Source organism: Bos taurus, chromosome 27, assembly GCF_002263795.3.
Source record: "Bos taurus isolate L1 Dominette 01449 registration number 42190680 breed Hereford chromosome 27, ARS-UCD2.0, whole genome shotgun sequence".
NCBI lineage: Eukaryota > Metazoa > Chordata > Mammalia > Artiodactyla > Bovidae > Bos > Bos taurus.
The window spans coordinates 1,302,648-1,324,706 of NC_037354.1; the positions used below are offsets into that span (position 1 = coordinate 1,302,648).

The 22,059-nt window shown below is 40.6% G+C and overlaps 1 long non-coding RNA gene across 1 annotated transcript in view; it reads right to left on the reverse strand.

The window, feature by feature from the left end:
• Nucleotides 1-22,059, reverse strand: part of LOC132344028 (uncharacterized) — a 35,619-nt gene that overhangs the window by 7,926 nt on the left and 5,634 nt on the right. Inside the window, exon 2 of the long non-coding RNA XR_009493090.1 lies at nt 8,651-8,806. This is a non-coding gene — a long non-coding RNA (uncharacterized lncRNA). The remainder of the gene's footprint in view (nt 1-8,650; nt 8,807-22,059) is intronic.

The window sequence follows — 22,059 nt, forward strand, 5'->3', positions numbered from 1 at the left end:
TGTACACCATGAAGTATGAGAACTACCTTAAAATTTTTTTTCTGAACTATTCTATATAAATGTTATTTACAAATCAAACACAGAAATCAGTGCTCTATCCAGGCAATGTTTTCTTTGATTGAAGGAAACACAGTGGATGGTGGTGGTGTGTTCTGTTTGCTGATTTTGTCAAGGTCAGTGACAAACCTGCAAGCTTTTTAAATTTATTTCTAATTGAAGGATAATTGCTTTACAATATTGCATTGGTTTCTACCAAACATCAGTATGAATCAGCTATAGCGTTGCAGACTCTACCTCAATGTGCCCTGTCCTCTCTGAAGGGAAGCACTGATGAAACGGCTTCTTGGTATAGGCACACAGTCTAGCACCTCCACTGTGGTGGTTACATTACACTGCAAACCACCAGCAACAGGTCAGAGGACAAGGACCCAAAAGGATCCTCCATGTCCCCAGTGGTCACAGCTGAGCACAGTCGGAGCTTCCCCGGCAACCTGCTGCTTCTGCTGGTGCCCAGCCTGGCTGGCCCACCTGACCTGCCAACGAGAGGGCCTCGGCACATTCACAGCTTCCACTGGGTATGCCCCTTCCAACTAGGGAAAGCGATCTGGATACTGTTTAAAAGACTTTTTATTTTAGAAAAAAAAAGACAAGGCATCTCGGGCTTGTTGATGAAAAGTGGGCCTTGGTGATACTGCTGATGACGGGCCTGCTCGGTGTCCTGATCAATCAGCAGCTATGTCAGAGGCCTGTGTCAAGTTCTTGCTTCAAACTTGAGTCCATTAAAGCCCCAGCAAGTGCTGACATTGTTCTGTTGTTGGGAGACGTCTTGTAGGGTCAGCCTGTCTGAGAAAACAGGCAAACGTCCAGTGGAGCCGGAAAGAAAAGCGCAACCAGGGACTCTGTGCTTTGTCCTCAGCACACTGTGGCCATAAGTGTGTTTGCTAAAAACACATTTTGGGAGACCAGCATCTTTCTTTATACCTAGGAAGTCCAAAAGTACCTTGTGACCAGTCCCACTCGCGGCGGATGTTGTCCAATTAAACGATTTACACGTGTCATGAGACAGAGCAGAGAGAAATGCAGTGGATTCACTGATGCATATTTACATCAATTCCCTTGTAAAATGTTACAGCAATACTGCAAAAATAGAATTTTAAACATATTAGCAGAAATGTGAAAAAGTTTATTTTTTTGGTATCCAGTGAAGAGAATAGCTCAATACTCTTTGTAAGAATTCCTGTCCCAGATGAACTGTAATATTTTAAGAAGACAATTTGCCTTTGGTTTTTGACATCATTTAGTCTAGCTTTCTTACCAATTCTGGACTATTTCTCATCAGGGGGATTAGAGTAGAGCAGAAGAGCTAGATGAGAGATTGGCTTTACTTACAAAATAAAGATCTTGGGAAATAAAGCATCTTTGTTTCCATAAGCCGGGTCTGTGCAGTCAAAGTGGTGCTGTGAAATGCAGGCTTTCTGAGGGCAGGAGGGCCCTGGCAGACGTCAGTTCCTCTGAGCCTCCTAAGTCTTCCCACACCAAGTGGACTTGGATAGTCAGTGACACGGCAGTAGTGATTTCCAGGTCAGCCTGGCTGATGAGACCTTACCTAGTGTCTGCAGTCCCAGTTCACCACACACGCTGGCCCTGGCGGATCTGGTAACGCAGGTGCGCTGGCATCCACCCCAGTGACAGATGACTGCATGTCACAGTAACCTGCCTGCTCCCGCCCGGCTCACCTGACTCTTACAAACCTGCTGTGAAGGGACATGGACACAGGTCTTCTTCGTCATCACCATCGCCACTGTCGTGCTGTCTTAATGAGCAGTGCTATGCCTTCTGTGTATTAAAATGTCTAATGTAACTGTTCTGTGTGTGCTAACATTTGTCTGTTTATGCCCCACAGCTCCTTCAGATGTGTTTTTCATCCATTCAGTGAGGAAGGGATATTACAAATATTTAGGGAAAAGACAGCCTGTGACCCTGTTGACTGGTTCAATGCAACTAACAGCAAAGAGGAGGTGACCCTCACTGAAGCCTCCCAGGCGGAGCTGAAGTTGACAGTAGGTACCCAAGGGTCTCCCTCACCAGACCCTCTGCTAGTCTTCTGGCTGAGGGGGCACCAACATGGGCCAAGTGCTGGCTGCTGTTACCAGGCTTTGCACCTGCTGCCTCTCACTAGGTCATCTCAGTGACCGAGGCAGGATGGTTCTATCTCCTCACTTTAAAGGTTACAAAGCCAGTAGTGAAAAACAAATTAATTTGCTGCAGATTACACACAGATTTCACTGCAGATGGTGACTGCAGCCGTGAAATTAAAAGACGGTTACTCCTTGGAAGGAAAGTTATGACCAACCTAGACAGCATATTAAAAAGTAGAGATATTACTTTGCCAACAAAGGTCCATCTAGTCAAGGCTATGGTTTTTCCAGTAGTCATGTACAGATGTGACAGTTGTACTATAAAGAAAGCTGAGTGCTGAAGAATTGATGCTTTTGAACTGTGGTGTTGGAGAAGACTCTTGAGAGTCCCTTGGACTGCAAGGAAATCCAACCAGTCCATCCTAAAGGAGATCAGTCCTGGGTGTTCATTGGAAGGACTGATGTTGAAGCTGAAACTCCAATACTTTGGCCACCTGATGTGAAGACCTGACTCATTGGAAAAGACCCTGATGCTGCGAAAGATTGAGGGCAGGAGGAGAAGGGGACAACAGAGGATAAGATGGTTAGATGGCATCACTGGCTCAATGGACATGGGTTTGGGTGGACTCCGGGAGTTGGTGATGGACAGGGAGGCCTGGCGTGCTGTGGTTCATGGGGTCTCAAAGAGTCAGACATGACTGAGCGGCTGAACTGAACTGATACACAGATTGTGTTACATCAGATATGTAAGACTTATGCCCAGATGTTCACATCTCCAAAATTTAGTTTTGATATTCTCTTGCTGTCATTATTTAAAACTTGTTTGCTCCTAGAGAGCTTTTATTGATGCATCTTAGTTTAAAAAAGCAATTTTTTTAGAAAAAGGGTTTTTTCTCCCAGCATGCATCAGAGAGCCCTTGTGAGGACCTAAGGGGAAGACATCCCTCAGTGAGACCTGGACCACACTGGCACCCTGACCTTGGACTTCTAGACTCCAGAACTGTTATTTTGTTCAGTTTGTCCACGAGATGACTGAAGGGAAAACTGTATTTGATCCATAGATCAAATACATTTGATCTATGGAAATAACCAACAAGGTAGCCACACGTGTAGTGTGATTACAAGAAGAAAGATCTGTGAACGCCGGAGAGATCAAGCCCTGAAGCACTGACTCTAAGACCCTAGACTACCAGAGAACTAACCCTAGGGAGTATCAAACAGTGAGAACTCACACAAAGAAAACCACTTGCATACAAGACCTGGCATCACCCAACCACCAGTAGCACCTAAACAACAAACAAAACAAAAATGCAAGCCTAGTCGTCAGCAGACAGGATTAGTATTACCATCTCACTCAGCCTTGCCCATCAGAGGAAAAACAAACAAAGACTCAGGACAAATCTCACCCTATACGAAACTTACACAAACCACTGGATCATCCTTAGGAGGCCAGAAACCAAAAGGAAGAAAAGATTCAATTGTGAAGCCTGGGAAAAGAAGACCTCAAACACAATAAGTTTAGGAAAAAAATAATTAAAAGGAAGAGAAATACTACACAAATGAAGGAACAAACTAGAAACAGAGAAGTTCAAACAAATGAAGAGGAAATAGGCAAACGACCTGAAAAAGAATTCAGAATAATGATAGTGCTGCTGCTGCTGCTGCTAAATTGCTTCAGTCGTGTCCGACTCTGTGCGACCCCACAGACGGCAGCCCACCAGGCTCCTCCATCCCTGGGATTCTCCAGGCAAGAATACTGGAGCGGGTTGCCATTTCCTTCTCCAATGCACAAAAGTGAAAAGTGAAAGTGAAGTCGCTCAGTCATGTCCGACTCTTAGCTACCCCATGGACTGCAGCCCACCAGGCTCCTCCATCCATGGGATTTTCCAGGCAAGAGTACTGGAGTGGGGTGCCATTGCCTTCTCCGATAATGATAGTTAAAGGTGATCAAAAACCTTGAAAACAGAATGGAGAAAATGCCAAAATCAATTAACAAAGACCTAGAAGAATTAAAGAATAAACATACAGAGACAAAGCACAATTACTGAAATTAAAAATACTCTAGAAGGAATTAATAGCAGAATATCTGAAGCAGAAGAATGAATCAGTGAGCTGGAAGATAAAATGGTGGAAATAACTTCTGAAGAGCAGAATAAAGTAAAAAGAATGAAAAGAACTGAGGTTAGCCTCAGAGACCTCAGGGACAATATCAAACATTTGAATTATAGGTATCCCAGAAGAAGAAGAGAAAAAGAAGCGGTATGAGAAAAATTTTGAAGAGATTATAGTTGAAATTTTTCCCAACATGGAAAAGGAAATAGTCAAGTCCACGAGGTGCAAAGAGTCCCACACACAGGATAAACCCAAGGAGAAACACACCAAGACACATACTAATCAAACTAACAAAATTAAACACAAAGAAAGAATATTAAAAACAACAAGGGAAAAGCAACAAGTAACATACAAGGGAAACCCCATACGTTTAACAGCCAACCTTTCAGCAGAAACTCTGCAGGTCAGAAGGGAAAGGCAGGATATATTTAAAGTACTGAAAGGGAAATATCTACAACCAAAATTTCTGTACCCAGCAAGAATCTCATTCAAAACTGATGGAGAAATCAAAAGCTTTTCAGACAAGCAAAAGTTAACAGAATTTAGTACCACCAAATCAGCTTTACAACAAATGTTAAAGGGACTTATATAGTCAAGAAATACTAGAGAAGGAAAAGATCTACACAATCAAACCCCAAACAATTAAGAAAATGGCGATAGGAACATATATATCAATAGTTACTTTAAATGTAAATGGATCAAATGCTCCACCCAAAAGACACAGACTGGCTGAATAGTTACAAAAACAAGACCCATTTATATGCTGTCTACAAGAAATCCACTTCAGACCTAAAGACACATATAGACTGCAAGTGAGAGGATGGGAAAATATATTCCATGCAAATGGGAAGCAAAGGAAAGCTGGAGTAGCAATCCTCATATCAGACAAAATAGACTTTAAAATAAAGAATATTACAAGAGATAAGGAAGGACACTACATAATGATCAAGGGATCAATCCAAGAGGAAGACAAAACAATTGTAAATATCTATGCATCCAACTAGGAGCACCTCAATACATAAGAGAACACTAACAGACATAAAAGGAAAAACGGACAGTAACACAGTAATAGTAGGAGACTTTAACACCCCACTCACACCAATGGACAGATCATCAAAGAAAATTAATAAGGAAATACAAGTCTTAAATATACATGAGATGAGATGGATCTCATTGATATCTTCAGGACATTCCATCCAAATGCAGAACACACCTTCTTCTCAAGTGCACATGAACATTCTCCAGGATAGACCACATTGTGGGTCACAAATCAAACCTCAGTAAATTTAAGAAAACTGAAACTGTATCAAGCTTCTTTTCTGACCACAATGATATCAATTACACACAAAAAACCCTATAAAAAACCACAAACACATGGAGATTAAACAATACGTTTCTAAATAACCAACAGGCTACTGAAGAAATCAAAAGGGAAATCAAAAAATTTCTAGAAACAAATGACAATGAAAACACGACAACTCAAAACCTATGGGAAGCAGCAAACGCAGTTCTAAGAGGGAGGTTGATAGCAATACACAAGAAACAAGAAAAAACATTGAATAGACAGCCTAACTTTACACCTAAAACAACTGGAAAAAAAAGAACAAAAACCCCCCAAAATTAGCAGAAGGAAAGAAATCATAAAGGTCAGAGTAGAAATAAATGAAAAAGAAACGAAAGAAACAATAGTAAAGATTAATAAAACTAAAAGCTCATTCTTTGAGAAAATATAAACAAAACTGACAAACCTTTAACCAGACTCATCAAGAAAAAAAGAGAGAAGACTCAAATCAACAGAATTAGAAATGAAAAAGTAGAGGTTACAACAGACAGTGCAGAAATACAAAGGATTATAAGAGACTATTAAGAATAACTATATGGCAATAAGATGGATAACCTGGAAGAAATGGACAGATTCTTAGAACAGTTCAATCTTCCAAGACTGAGCCAGGAAGAAATAGAAGTTATGAACAACCAAATTACATGCACTGAAATTGAAGCTGTGATCAAAAATCTCCCAAAAAACAAAAACCCAGGACCTGATGGCTTCACAGAATTCTATCAAACATTTAGAGAAGAGCTAATGCCTATCCTTCTAAAACTCTTTCAAAATACCACAGAGGAAGAAACACTTCCAAACTCATTCTATGAGGCCACCATCACCCTGATACCAAAACCAAAGACAACACAAAAAAAGAAAACTACAGGCCAATATCATTGATGAACACAGATGCAAAAATCCTGAACAGAATTTTAGCAAACAGAATTCAGCAACACATCAAAAAGCTCATAGATTATGATCAAGTTGGGTTTATTCCAGGGATGCAAGGATTCTTCAATATATGGAAATCAATCAATGTGACACACCATATTAACAAATTGAAACTTGAAGACTATATGATAATCTCAATAGATGCAGATTTTCTGCATCTTTACAGAAGCCTTTCAAAAAGCCTGTCAAGCCTTTGACAAAATTCAGCACCATTTATGATGAAAACTCTTCAAAGAGTGGGCAAAGAAGGAATCTACCTCAACATAGTAAAGGCCAAATATGATAAGCCTATAGCAAACATCATTCTGAATGGTGAAAAGCTGAAAGCATGACCCCTAAGATCAGGAACAAGACAAGGGTGTCCACCTTCACCAGTATATTTCAGCACAGTTCTGGAAGTCCTAGTTATAGCAATCAGAGACGAAAAATAAAAGGAATCCAGATCAGAAAAGAAGAAGTAAAGCTCTCACTGTTTGCAGATGACGACACTATACAGAGAATACCCTAAAGATAGTATTAGAAAATTACTAGAGCTAATCAGTGAATTTAGCAAACTTGCAGGATACAGAATCAATACACAGAAATCACTTGCATTTCTATATACTAACAATGAAAAATCAGAAAGAGAAATTAAGGAATCAATCCCATTCACCATTGCAACAAAAAGAATAAAATATCTAGGGATAAACTTATCTAAGGAGACAAGAAAACTGTACACAGAAAATTATTACACAACACTAATTAAATGAATCAAAGATGACATAAACAGAGAGATAGTCCATGTTCCTGGGTAGGATGAATCAATATTGTGAAAATGACTATATTACCAAATACAACCTACAGATTCAATGCAATCCCTATCAAATTACCAGTGGAATTTTCACAGAACCAGAAGACAAAATTTCACAATTCATATGGAAACACAAAATTCCCCCAATAGCCAAAGCAGTCTTGAGAAAGAAGAATGGAGCTGGAGGAATCAACCTTCCTGACTTCAGATTATACTACAAAGCTACAATCATCAAGCCTCTTGATGAAGTCATAAAAAGCCTCTTGATGAAGGTGAAAGAGGAGAGTGAAAAAGTTGGCCTAAAACTCAACATTCAGAAAACGAAGATCATGGCATCTAATCCCATCACTTCATAGGAAATAGATGGGGAAACAGTGGAAACAGTATCAGACTTTATTTTTTTGGGCTCCAAAATCACTGCAGATGGTGATTGCAGCCATGAAATTAAAAGACCCTTACTCCTTGGAAGAAAAGTTATGACCAACCTAGATAGCATATTCAAAAGCAGAGACATTACTTTGCCAACAAAGATCCATCTAGTCAAGGCTATGGTTTTTCCAGTGGTCATGTATGGATGTGAGAGTTGGACTGTGAAGAAAGCTGAGCACCAAAGAATTGATGCTTTTGAACTGTGGTGTTGGAGAAGACTCTTGAGAGTGCCTTGGACTGCAAGGAGATCCAACCAGTCCATTCTGAAGGAGATCAGCCCTGGGTGTTCTTTGGAAGGAATGATGCTAAAGCTGAAACTCCAGTACTTTGGCCACCTCATGTGAAGAGCTGACTCATTGGAAAAGACTCTGATGCTGGCAGGGATTGGGGGCAGGAGGAGAAGGGGATGACAGAGGATGAGATGGCTGGATGGCATCACTGACTCGATGGGTGTGAGTCTGAGTGAACTCCGGGAGTTGGTGATGGACAGGGAGGCCTGGCGTGCTGCGATTCATGGGGTTACTAAGAGTTGGACACGACTGAGTGACTGAACTGAACTGACAGTCATCAAGACAGTATGGTACTGGCACAAAAACAGAAATATAGACCAATGGAACAAGATAGAAAGCCAAGAAATAAACCCATGCACCTATGGGTAGCTTATTTTTGACAAAGGAGGCAAGAATATACAATGTGGCAAAGACAGCCTCTTCAATAAATGGTGCTGGGAAAACTGGGCAGCTACATGTAAAAGAATGAAATTAGAACACTTCTTAATACCATACACAAAGATAAACTCAAAATGGATTAAAGAGCTAAATGTAAGAGCAGAAACTGTAAAACTCTTAGAGGAAAACATAGGCAGAACACTCAATGACATAAATCAAAATAAGATCCTCTATGACCCACCTCCTAGGAGAAGGCAATGGCAACCCACTCCGGTGTTCTTGCCTGGAGAATCCCAGGGACGGGGGAGCCTGGTGGGCTGCCGTCTATGGGGTCGCACAGAGTTGGACACGACTGAAGTGACTTAGCAGCAGCAGCAGCAGCAGCAGGGCCCACCTCCTAGAGTAATGGAAATTTAAAAAAAGTAAATAAGTGGGACCTGATTAAACTTAACAGCTTTTGCACAGCAAGGAAACTATAAGCAAGGTGAAAAGACAACCTGCAGAATGTGAGAAAATAATAGCAAATGAAACAACTGACAAAGGATTAATTTCCAGAATATACAAGCAGCTCATACAACTCAATACCAGAAAAACAAACAACTCAATTTAAAAGTGGGAAAAAGACTTAAATAGACATTTCTCCAAAGAAGACATACAGATGGCTAACGAACACATGAAAAGATGCTCAACATTGCTCATTATTCAGTTCAGTTCAGTTCAGTCGCTCAGTCGTGTCCGACATCTTTGCGACCCCATGAATCGCAGCAAGTCAGGCCTCCCAGTCCATCACCAACTCCCGGGATTCACTCAAACTCACACCCATCGAGTCAGTGATGCCATCCAACCATCTCATCCTCTGTCATCCCCTTTTTCTCCTGCCCCCAATCCCTCCCAGCATCAGAGTCTTTTCCAATGAGTCAACTCTTCGCATGAGGTGTTGACTGGAGTTTCAGCTTTAGCATCATTCCTTCCAAAGAACACCCAGGGCTGATCTCCTTCAGAATGGACTGGTTGGATCTCCTTGCAGTCCAAGGGACTCTCAAGAGTCTTCTCCAACACCACAGTTCAAAAGCATCAATTCTTCAGCGCTCAGCTTTCTTCACAGTCCAACTCTCACATCCATACATGACCCTGGAAAAACCATAGCCTTGACTAGACGGACCTTTGTTGGTAAAGTAATGTCTCTGCTTTTGAATATGCTATCTAGGCTGGTCATAACTTTTCTTCCAAGGAGTAAGGGTCTTTTAATTTCATGGCTGCAATCACCATCTGCAGTGATTTTGGAGTCCAGAAAAATAAAGTCTGACAGTGTTTCCACTGTTTCTCCATCTATTTCCCATGATGTGATGGGACCAGATGCCATGATCTTAGTTAGAGACATGCAAATCAAAACTACAATGAGATATCACCTCACACCAGTCAGAATGGCCATCATCAAAAAGTCTACAAACAATACATCCTGGAGAGGGTGTGGAGCAAAGGGAACGCTCTTGCACTGTTGGTGGGAATGTAAATTGATACAGCCACTATGGAAGATAGTTTGGAGATTCCTTAAAAAACTAGGAATAAAAGCACCATATGACCCAGCAATCCCACTCCTAGGTATATACCCTGAGGAAACCAAAATTGAAATAGATACATGTATCCCATTGTTCATTGCAGAACTATTTACAATAGCTAGAACATGGAAGCAACCTAGATGCCCATCAACAGATGAATGGATAAATAAGTTGTGGTACATATACACAATGGAATATTACTCAGCCATAAAAAGGAACACATCTGAGTCAGTTTTAATGAGGTGGATGAACCTGGAGCCTATTATACAGACTGAAGTGAGTCAGAAAGAGAAAGATAAATATCGTATTCTAAAGCATATATGGAATCTAGAAAAATGGTAATGAAGAATTTATTTACAGGGCAGCAATGGAGAAACAGACATATAGAATAAACTTATGGACATGGGGAGAGGGGAGGAGACAGTGAGATGTATGGAAAGAGTAACATGGAAACTTACATTCCTATATGTGAAACAGATAGCCAAAGGGAATTTGCTTATGTCTTAGGAAACTCAAATAGGGCTCTGTATCAACCTAGAGGTGGGATGGGAAGGGAGATAAAGAAAAGCGTCAGCTCTGGTTACTTGTAAGCAAGAGACACTATTTTAAGTGCTTTATATGTATTGTCCCTTTCCTTCTTGCATCAATCTTGTGACTTAAGTAATCGTATTAAACACTTTTTTTTTTTTTTAACTGGTTGAAAAAGAGAAACACCCGGGAAAACTAAGCAGTCTTCCTAAGTGACAGAACAGGAGTAGGATTTGAGCTCTTCAGTCAGAATCTCAGTGATTAGAATCTGGAGCCCAGCTCTCAACCCACATGGCACAGAATCACCTTCAGACTGAATGTACTGCCTTCTGTTTTCTAAAAATTATCTCACTTCTTATAACAATGTATCCTTTTCTATAGACTAACTCCTAAAGTGTTCAGACTCTGAGTTATTCACAAGCCCCAGCCCTGGTTCTGAACATAAAGGTCCCAGAGGGGCACAGAAGCAAAAGATATTAAGAAGAGATGGCAAGAATACACAGAAAAACTATACAAAAAAGATCTTCAGGACCGAGATAACCATGATAGTGTGATCACTCACCTAGAACCAGACATCCTGGAATGTGAAGTCAGATTGGCCTTGGGAAGCATCACTCCAAACAAAGCTAGTGGAGGTGATGGAATTCCAGTTGAGCTATTTCAAATGCTAAAAGATGATGTTATTAACATGCTGCGCACAATATGCCAGCAAATTTGGAAAACTTAGCAATGGCCACAAGAGTGGAAAAGGTCAGATTTCATTCCAATCCCAAAGCAAGGCAATGCCAAAGAATGTTCAAACTACTGCACAATTGCACTCATCTCACAAGCTAGCAAAGTAATGCTCAAAATTCTCCAAGCCAGGCTTCAACAGTACATGAACCATGAACTTCCAGATATTCAAACTGGATTTAGAAAAGGCAGAGGAATTAGAGATAAATTGCCAATATCCGTTGGATCATCAAAAAAACTAGAGAGTTCCAGAAAAACATCTACTTCTGCTTTATTGATTATGCCAAAGCCTTTGACTGTGTAGATCACAACAAACTGTGGAAAATTCTTCAAGAGATGGAAATACCAGAACACCTGACCTGCCTCCTGAGATATCTATATGCAGGTCAAGAAGCAACAGTTAGAACGGGACATGGAACAGCAGACTGGTTCGCAACTGGGAAATGAGTTCGTCAAAGCTGTATAATGTCACCCTTCTTATTTAACTTATACGTCAAGTACATCATGCAAAATGATGGGCTGGATGAAGAATGAGCTGGAATCAAGATTGCCGGGAGAAACATCAATAACCTCGGACACAACGATGACACACCACCCTTACGGCAGAAAGTGAAGAACTAAAGAGCCTCTTGCTGAACGTGAAAGAGAAGAGAGAAAAAGCTGGCCTAAAACTCAACATTCAGAAAGCTAAGATCATGGCATCGGGTCTCATCACTTCATGGCAAATAGATGGGGAAACAATGGCAACAGTGACAGACTTATTTTCTTGGGCTCCAAAATCATTGCAGATGGTGACTGCAGTCATGAAAGTCAAAGACACTTGCTCCTTGGAAGAAAAGCTATGACCAACCTAGACAGCATATTATAAAGCAGAGACATTACTTTGCCAACAATGGTCCATCTAGTCAAGGCTATGGTTTTTCCAGTAGTCATGTATGGATGTGAGAGTTGGGACTATAAAGAAAGCTGAGCACCGAAGAATTGATGCTTTTGAACTGTGGTGTTGGAGAAGACTCTGAGAGTTCCTTGGACTGTAAACCAGTCAATCCTAAAGGAAATTAGTCCGGAATATTCATTGGAAGGACTGATGCTGAAGCTGAAACTCCAATCCTTTGGCCACTTGATGTGAAGAACTGACTCACTGGAAAAGACCCTGATGCTGGGAAAGACTGAAGGCAGGAAGAGGCTGACAGAGGATAAGATGGTTGGATGGCATCATTGACTTGATGGACATGATTCCTGAGCAAGCTCTGGGAGTTGGAGATGGACAGGGGGCCTGGCATGTTGGTCTTGGGCTCGCAGAGAGTCAGATATGACTGAGTGACTGATTTGAACTGAGGGGCACCCACGCGTCACTGATGACTAGACAGACACATGGTTCATCTCCAGAAAGTATTCTGGAAATACTTGGAAATGGATATGGAAAGTATCATGCAGGACTCTTGCCATCCATCACGTTTCACTTTCCTGCATCCCTGACTGGGAAAACATCTCAAAATGGTGCACACACTCTGGATTTAGGAAAAGAAAAATAATGCATACTCACAGATTTTTAACATATACTTATTTATGAATTCATGATCCAGGATCCCCAAAATTGCTTGTCACCTTGACCCTGTGAATGTATAAATGAGATAGACCGGGTGCTCAAATCTAGTCCTGCATCAGAATAAACTGAGACTTTGTAAAATATTCAGATTTCTTAGGCTCACCCAGGTCATTTGGATAATATTTCTCTTCATGGAGTTTGGATTTTTTTCCCCAAAGGAATGCTCTCCAATGTGACTTTGATGCATTAGACTTGGGTTTGGGAAAGAGGTTGAATCAAAGAGTTGTTCAGACTTAGTCCCAGTGGACAGAAGTCCACCTGCCATGTATAGTCTGATTGGGAAGAAGTATAGAGGAGGAAGTGGAAGTCACACTTCCAGAGTGCCAGCCAGGACCTGGTGTCCTGTGGGGTGCTGTAATTTAATCAGCATAAAACTCTCCTGAGTACATCTATCTTATCTCTACTGATAGTTTGTTGAAGTGGGGTTCAGAGTTTTATAGGTTAAACTGGATACTAGGAACACAGAGCTGCTGATGGTGGAGACGGACAGCAGCCCAGAGTCAACTCTTCAGGTGGTACTCCTTGTCCGTTGGTCCTTCTTGTCCTTGGGTTCTTCCCGTCCTTGTGTCCTTCCCATCCACAGGCCCTTCTCGCCTTTGGGGTTCCCTTCCATCCTGTGTGATTGGCCAGTGGACACTCTTCCTGTGATGTTAGAGGTTTGCTTCTCTGATGGGAGGAAGTGGGAATTAAATGCTGGAGTCCGTGAAATGAACAGTGTGCCTTCCCCTTGAACCTGTCTCTCTGCACAGATGATGTCTAAGTTCATTATTATTATTATTATTAAATATCTGTTCATTTCTTTGTTTGTTTACTTATTTATTTGGTTCCTCCTGTGGGTAGGGAATTAGCCATAGCTGCAAACACATCCTCCCCCAACCCCCCACACACACCCAGACCCTCTGGATAAAACCATTCAGCAGTCATTCCAAGGACCTTTGTCCATCATGCCATTCATTTCATTTTAATAAGCACAGTTCATCTGTATAAGTAGTTATATTTGGGGCTACTGTTATGGTCTCTCTTTTATATTGATTTAGAAATATTTATGTTTTAAATAAGAATTTTGTACACTCTCCACGTCTTTTCAACATAGCTGTTTTTATCCAGACATTTTTTAGTGATTCAATATTTTTATACATTATTCTCCATTTAAAATTATTGTAAAATATTTGGTATAGTCCCTGTGCTGTACAATATATTCTTGTAGCTTATTTCTTGAACAGTAGTTTAATACCCTAGGTTACGTTTCTTTTTCTTTTTTCTTTTTTGTCTTTTTTTTGGGGGGGGGGGTTAAGCCACTGATTTTTGGATTTTTTTTTTAATTTTATTTTTAAACTTTACATAATTGTATTAGTTTTGCCAAATATCAAAATGAATCCGCCACAGGTATACATGTGTTCCCCATCCTGAACCCTCCTCCCTCCCCATACCATCCCTCTGGGTCATCCCAGTGCACTAGCCCCAAGCATCCAGTATCGTGCATCGAACCTGGATTGGCAACTCGTTTCTTACATGATATTTTACATGTTTCAATGCCATTCTCCCAAATCTTTCCACCTTCTCCCTCTCCCACAGAGTCCATAAGACTGTTCTATACCTCAGTGTCTCTTTTGCTGTCTCGTACACAGGGTTATTGTTACCATCTTTCTAAATTCCATATATATGCGTTAGTATACTGTATTGGTGTTTTTCCTTCTGGCTTACTTCACTCTGTATGATAGGCTCCAGTTTCATCCACCTCATTAGAACTGATTCAAATGTATTCTTTTTAATGGCTGAGTAATACTCCATTGTGTATATGTACCATAGCTTTCTTATCCATTCATCTGCTGATGGACATCTAGGTTGCTTCCATGTCCTGGCTATTATAAACAGTGCTGCGATGAACATTGGGGTACACGTGTCTCTTTCCCTTCTGGTTTCCTCAGTGTGTATGACCAGCAGTGGGATTGCTGGATCATAAGGCAGTTCTATTTCCAGTTTTTTAAGGAATCTCCACACTGTTCTCCCCCCATCCTCAGAAGTGAGTAAAAACAATAAAAATATTGAACTTAAAAAATTAATATAACTGAATGTATATTACTTTTGTTCCTTCTGTGGGATAAAGTTGAACTGAGTGAAGTAGATGATACTTGAGACACACGAGGACTTCAATAAGAAGTGATTTTTAGGAAAAAAGAAGGACTGCAGCTAAACTTTAAAAATAAAATATTAATCTCTGTTATTGAAAACACTATCCTCTCTGTAACATATTCCACATAAACAGACTAAATGCCTACCCTCCTGACCATAAGCGTTTCTACAATGCAAGAAGAACCCATGATCCTTTCCTAGGTGTTTACAAACAGGAGGAGGCCCACTTACTTGTAAAAGCTTTTCAGATTAAAGGCCCAGTGGTATTTTCGTCAGCAACTTTGAGAACAACCAGGGAACTGGATGGTTATGTGAATACTTCCTGGAGGGTTTTCTAATCGTCATGTCTGCATAGAGGTGGGGGCACCAACGGGGATTCGTTCAAAGACAACCTGGGTCCTGTCTGCACCTGTGAAAACTCAGGGCCCTTGTCCTGACCTTGCAGCCATGTTATCCCTTCATCATCTGATGGAAGAAAGCCGTCTCTGAGACCAGAAAGAAACTGGCCTGGAGCGACAGGCTGTTCCTGCCAGACAGAAGAGCTTAGATGCAGACCACATCCCATTGTAAGAATGAGACCACACTCTTCCCAGGCCCTGGTAACCACCCAGACGCCCCTTCACAGTCTCCTTTGCAAGTTAACCCTTTGCTTCTGCACTAATTCATCATCAAACTCGAGCGTAAAGGGCCTCACGTGATACACAGGAGACAGCAGCTGTGACACAGTGAGTTTTACATAATGTAGGCTCTGAGGTGATTTATACGTGTGTTCCCCCTTCCAAAGGATACTCAACCTATAAAAGTTTAAAATTTACTACGTTTTTGAGATTAAAATGAGACAGGGTTTGTTAGTTGAAGTTCATATCTGTATTTTTCAATTTAACTATAAATGGGAAACTCAGAAGAATGACAAATTTTTTTAAAGAATTAACCATTAGTGTCTAAATAGGAGAAATATTTATATGATGATAAAAGAGGTTATGATTAACCCTTGTCGTTTTCTTCCTTTTCACGTGTATCAGATATCATTCGGACTTGAAAGGGGGAGTTTACTTTTCAAGGTGATATACATGGAAAAGACTGGGAAATTCAAGCTGGAAAGGCAAGATACGCTGCACTTACGTGATTTTTCAAATCAAATATCAGGTTAGTCTGCAGATGACTGAGTTGGGTGTGATGGAAAGGACATGACTCGAAAGAAACAGAAACAAAAATAATGGGAGAGATTGATGGATTTTACAACTGGGTGGAAAAAATCCCCTTCGTTGGCAAGCAAAAGAGAAAATATCAGCTGGTATAAATGCAATCAATCTGCCAGACACAGGATTAATATCTTCAATTTACAAAGAGATACTTTGAAAAACAGGAAAAAAAGCAAAGTGGAAACTCAAAAAAATAACAAATTACATTACCCTAAGAATATCATTAATTATAAATAATTAAAAATAAACTATGAAAAGATCTTAACTTGAAAAATATGTATTATAACAACAAAGGGAGATCATCTTCAGCTAAGAATGCTGAAGTTTTTAAAAAGCGATTTGGGGTGCACTAGGAAAAGGCACCTGAGTGTTCATTTTTGGTGAGTGTGTGAGTAGATGTGTACAATTTGACAATATTCTTTTATCAATGATTCTACCTCTAAAATTTTTAATCAGAAAAGTGTGATCATTATTTTTTGCATATTCAGGTGTGTGTACAGCAGGATTATTTTTAATACTTGAAATTAGAAATAACCTAGGTATCTCACACATCTATCATATATGAATTGCTTCTCACATCAATCTTATACAATGTGTTACACTAAATAGAAGACAGTTTAATTCAGTATTAATTCAGTATTAGAAAACAAAGATTACATAATGATGTAGAAAGGTCTTAATGACGTATATATGAGACAGAATTTTGTTCTAGATAGACAGAAGGGACAAATATGCCGACCTGCCTTCTTTATGTCTTTCTCAAGTACTAATTAGACAAGACAAATATTTGGGAAAAAAACAGTAGATGTGAAGCTTACCTCATCCACTTGCTAGTTTTGTGATCTATGAGGAATTACAACATTGTCAAGCCTATTTCGTCATCTGAAATCTCAGTAGAGAGTCTGTTCCTGGTTGCTGGGAAGATTGAGAGTCAATATGAGGGTCTGCTTTGTGCTAAAGCTCTTCTCACACACGTCTTTGCTCAGGTTGCTGCTAACACAGATGAGAAGAGGCATCTCTCATGGAGATCAGATGATGAGCATCATGTTTCTCCTGAATAGTATCAGCTACTTTCTACTTTACTTACAGAATGTTACTAATGTATTAATTTCACACAGAGGAGTACCACTATGTACGATTTGACACCGAGCAGTTTTTCAGAGGAACATGAGTGTAGTATTTGGTGATGGTTGTCACTGATATACTCATTTCATAAATCCTTTATCAATATCCTGAGGGATTCCGAAGGAAATACATACCAACCTGTAATAATCACACTTGAAAAACAAACAACTTGACCAAAAGGGATAATTAATCATAAAATACTCTAAACCCACCTTTCCAAATTAAGAACTTGTACATAGAAGAAGCTTTAAATTACCATGTCAGCCATGGCTGAGATGGAGCTTTCAATGGGGTTATATTATTTTGAGATAATGAAAATAGGCCGGCACTAATGATGGTGAGGTTTTCTCTTGCTCTGAGCCATACCCTGTGGTTATCTGCTCTCCTTTCTCAGAGGCACATGCTCTAGTAATTCTATCTAAGGACACTCCAGCGAGCCCTGCACTATACTCTATGGATGTCGGAGTTTACTGATCCAGTGAGCCTGACCGGAACCATCATTTTGCTGTTGAGAATTTTCTTTGCGCTGCTCCATTTCTTTATAATCTAGCAAAAGAACAGCTTGTTATAACAACTAATTTTTCTTCTCATGTGATGATGAGCTTATTGTCAGGAAAAACAATTTGCCTCACAAAATAATTTGAATCACAAGCAAGTCTCACATTCAACTAATGAGAAAAGTTTATGTGTAAGTGATGTTTCAATAAAAGCCATTCATTTCAAAGTTATGGCTATACTGTTTTTATGGATAAAAATAAACAATTTCTTAACTGTCTCCAGTCAGTAGATAAACTGAAAAAAAAAAAAAAAAACTGATTCTCTTTCAGTTCAGTTTAGTCGCTCAGTCATGTCCGACTCTTTGAGACCCCATGAATTGCAGCACGCCAGGCCTCCCTGTCCATCACCAACTCCCAGAGTTTACCCAGACTCATGTGCATCGATCCGTAATGCCATTCAGCCACCTCATCTTCTGTTGTCCCCTTCTCCTCCTGCCCCCAATCCCTGCAGCATCAGGGTCTTTTCCAATGAGTCAACTCTTCGCATGAAGTGGCCAAAGTATTGGAGTTTCAGCTTCAGCATCAGTCCTTCCAATGAACATCCAGGACTGATCTCCTTTAGAATGGACAGGCTGATCTCCTTGCAGTCCAAGCGACTCTCAGGAGTCTTCTCCAACACCACAGTTCAAAAGCATCAATTCTTCAGCGCTCAGCTTTCTTCACAGTCCAACTCTGCACATCCATACATGACCACTGGGAAAACCATAGCCTTGACTAGATGGACCTTTGTAGGCAAAGTAATATGTCTGCTTTTTATTATGCTATCTAGGTTGGTCATAACTTTCCTTCCAAGGAGTAAGCATCTTTTAATTTCATGGCTGCAGTCACCACCTGCAGTGATTTTGGAGCCCCAAAAAATAAAGTCTGACACTGTTTCCACTGTTTCCCCATCTATTTCCCATGAAGTCATGGGACCAGATGCCATGATCTTAGTTTTCTGAATGTTGAGCTTTAAGCCAACTTTTTCACTCTCCACTTTCACTTTTATCAAGAGGCTTTTGAGTTCCTCTTCACTTTCTGCCATAAGGGTGGTGTCATCTGCATATCTGAGGTTATTGATATTTCTCCCGGCAATCTTGATTCCAGATTGTGCTTCTTCCAGACCAGTGTTTCTCATGATGTGGTCTGCATATAAGTTAAATAAGCAGGGTGACGATATACAGCCTTGATGTACTCCTTTTCCTGTTTGGAACCAGTCTGCTGTTCCACGTCCAGTTCTAACTGTTGCTTCCTGACCTGCATATAGGTTTCTCAAGAGGCAGGTCAGGTGGTCTGGTATTCCCATCTCTTGAAGAATTTTCCACAGTTTATTGTGATCCACACAGTCAAAGGCTTTGGCATAGTCAATAAAGCAGAAATAGATGTTTTTCTGGAACTCTCTTGCTTTTTCAACCAACTTGGGCTTCCCTTGTGGCTCAGATGGTAAAGCGTCTGCCTGCAATGCAGGAGGCCTGGGTTCAATCTCTGGGTTGGGAAGATCCCCTGAAGAAGGTAATGGCAACCCACTGCAGTACTCTTGCCTGGAAAATTCCACGAACTGAGGGTCCTGGTAGGCTACAGTCCATGGGGTCACAAAGAGTGGGACATTACTGAGTATCAAAAAAAAAAAAAAGTTAGTCTGAAAGGCAACTCAATGCAAAACTGGTGTAAGAAACAAAACTAAATTGGTTTTCCATTAAAATCAAAGCTCCCTGGACTTCGGTGGTGGTCCAACGGCTAAGACTCTGTGCTCCAGTGAAGGTCCAGGTTTGATCCCTGGTCAGGGAACTAGATCCTACATGACACACTAAGACCGAGCACAGCCAACAAATATATAAAAATAAATAAATACTAAGAAAATTGAAGCTGCAATCCTGCCCCCCTGCCCTGCTCACAATCAGAATGGGAGAAAGTGCAAGCCATGTGTCTACTCAGGGACTTATATCCAACATATGTGAACACTCATGGCTAAATAGTACATGTTTAGCAGGCAAATAACCTAACTAAAATACTGGCAATTAGTTTGAATACATATTTCTCCAAAGACATAAAAATGACCAACAAGCAAATGAAAAGATGCTCAACATCATTAATCATTAGGGAAACAAATCAAAACCACTTCACACCCACTAGGGTGTCTCAGACCAAAATGACAAGAAACAAGTGGAGGCAGAGATGTGCAGGAACTGGGGCGCTTGCACTGTGTTGATGGGAAGTACCAATGGTAAGGCTGCTGCAGAAGACAGCCTGGCCGTTGTTATTCACCGGGTGGTTGAAACATGGGGCTACCACAAGGTTCAGCAGTTACACTCCAACACATACAGGCGGAAGGACTAAAAAACTATGTTCACACATAAATCTGTACATGAATGTTTGTATCAGCGCAGCGTTCCTCCCAATTATCCAAATGTCCATCAACTAGTGAAAAGATCTTGAAAACATTATGCTAAATACAAGAAGCCATTCACCAAAGGAACACATATTGAATGACTGTATTTACAGGCAATATCCAGAGCAGCCGAATCTAGACAGAGAGCAGAGTAGTGGTTGTTGAAAACTGGAGTCTGGCATAAGGGGGAGGAGGAGTGACTGCTGAGAGGCCCTGTCAATTTCAGGGGCGACAGCAGTGTTCTCACATAGGTTGTGGTGATCACTGCAGCATCAAACTCCCACATTTTTAATAGTAAAAAAGAAAAAGCCTTGAAGTATATGTATGCATTAAAAGGGTGAATTCTACAGTATGTGCATTTCTTTCAGTAGTGCTCCAGTCTATAATGTGAAAAGACACTCACCTTCATTCTTAAGAAGTACAACTGAGAAAATAGCTGTGCACTGCATCTGATTTCCTAGGGCAGCAGCAGTGGTAATCATGTGCAGAAGCAGGGCAGCGAGAGGCAAGGATGGAGGTGGGGGCTGTGGTGGGGGGAGATTGGACACAGTGTCCAGGTCTATCCTGAGATGAGTTGGAAGGAAATCGGGACGCCACTTTGGAGAGACATTAGGTAAGACTGAGCAGCACTACAAGGTACACGTTCTGTTGGGCAGTGCTTCTACTTCTTAGAATCTATCCTCTATATTTAGCCTTCTGCTGATGCATCTCTGTAGAAAGAGGATTTCATGGTGGCATTACAGAGAACTACTAGAAATGGCCCAAATGTTTTTCAACAGCCAATTAATAGAATACTGCACACCTGAAAACAATTACATTCACGTGCAGATGAAGAAACTCACAAATATATGGATAAGTTAAAAAAGGCAAATATAAATAATATAAATAGTATCCCCGTATTTTAGGAAAATAAGAACAAAGAAACAATCACAAATATTAATAGTACACTGGCTAAGACACCCAGCGGCTAAGACACCACACACCCCATGCTGGGGGCCCTGGTTCCATTCCTCGTCAGGGAACTAGATCCCACACGCTGCAACTAAGACCCGGTGCAGCCAAATAAATAAATACAAATACACACACACACACTATACTAGTACATTATGTGAAGGATGCTAAAGCACACACAAAAGCAAAACTGAAGACCTTGTTAATTATAAAGAGGAAAACTAGTGCAAAAGGCAAGGCGTGACCCTTTATGTCCATCATCTTCATATTTATTTCTGTATCTGCTTACGCCTTTAAGTTAGTATCATGTGCATGTATTACCCCTCAAGTTATTAAAACATGGGCAAATAGCTGAAATTAATTAGGAGCTCCAGACAGCATAATAATTTCAGAATCAAGTCAGGAGTTTAATTAAAAAAGACCTTTCACATTGCCCTGTGTCGTGATATGATGTCTCCTGTGGCAGGTCCATTGTCCAGGATTTTATTAATTGGAAGTCTAAGATCTATGATGGCCAAAAATACATAGTCTTGCTTGCAGATAATAGAAAGTAGCTTTCGTTAATTTAAGCAGACAAGAAATTTATCAGAATAAGCAAAGAGATGGACAGAATTATAAACAGCTGGAGAATGAGCCATGGTAACTTAATGGAAGCCAACGGATGTTGAACCACTACAAAGACAGCACCATTTTTTTCATCTCTCGAATATGTACTGAGCAATTGTTATGTTCCAGGTTCTACTGTAGGAACTGGGGATTTAAGAGGAAAGCTGGCCAGACAACTACCCAGGCATCATGCAGCAGATGTTCTAGTAAGTGGGGGTCCTGCAGAACCTGTGCTACGTGGCAGGACTGTTCCAAGCAGCTGAGACATCCTGACATTTCA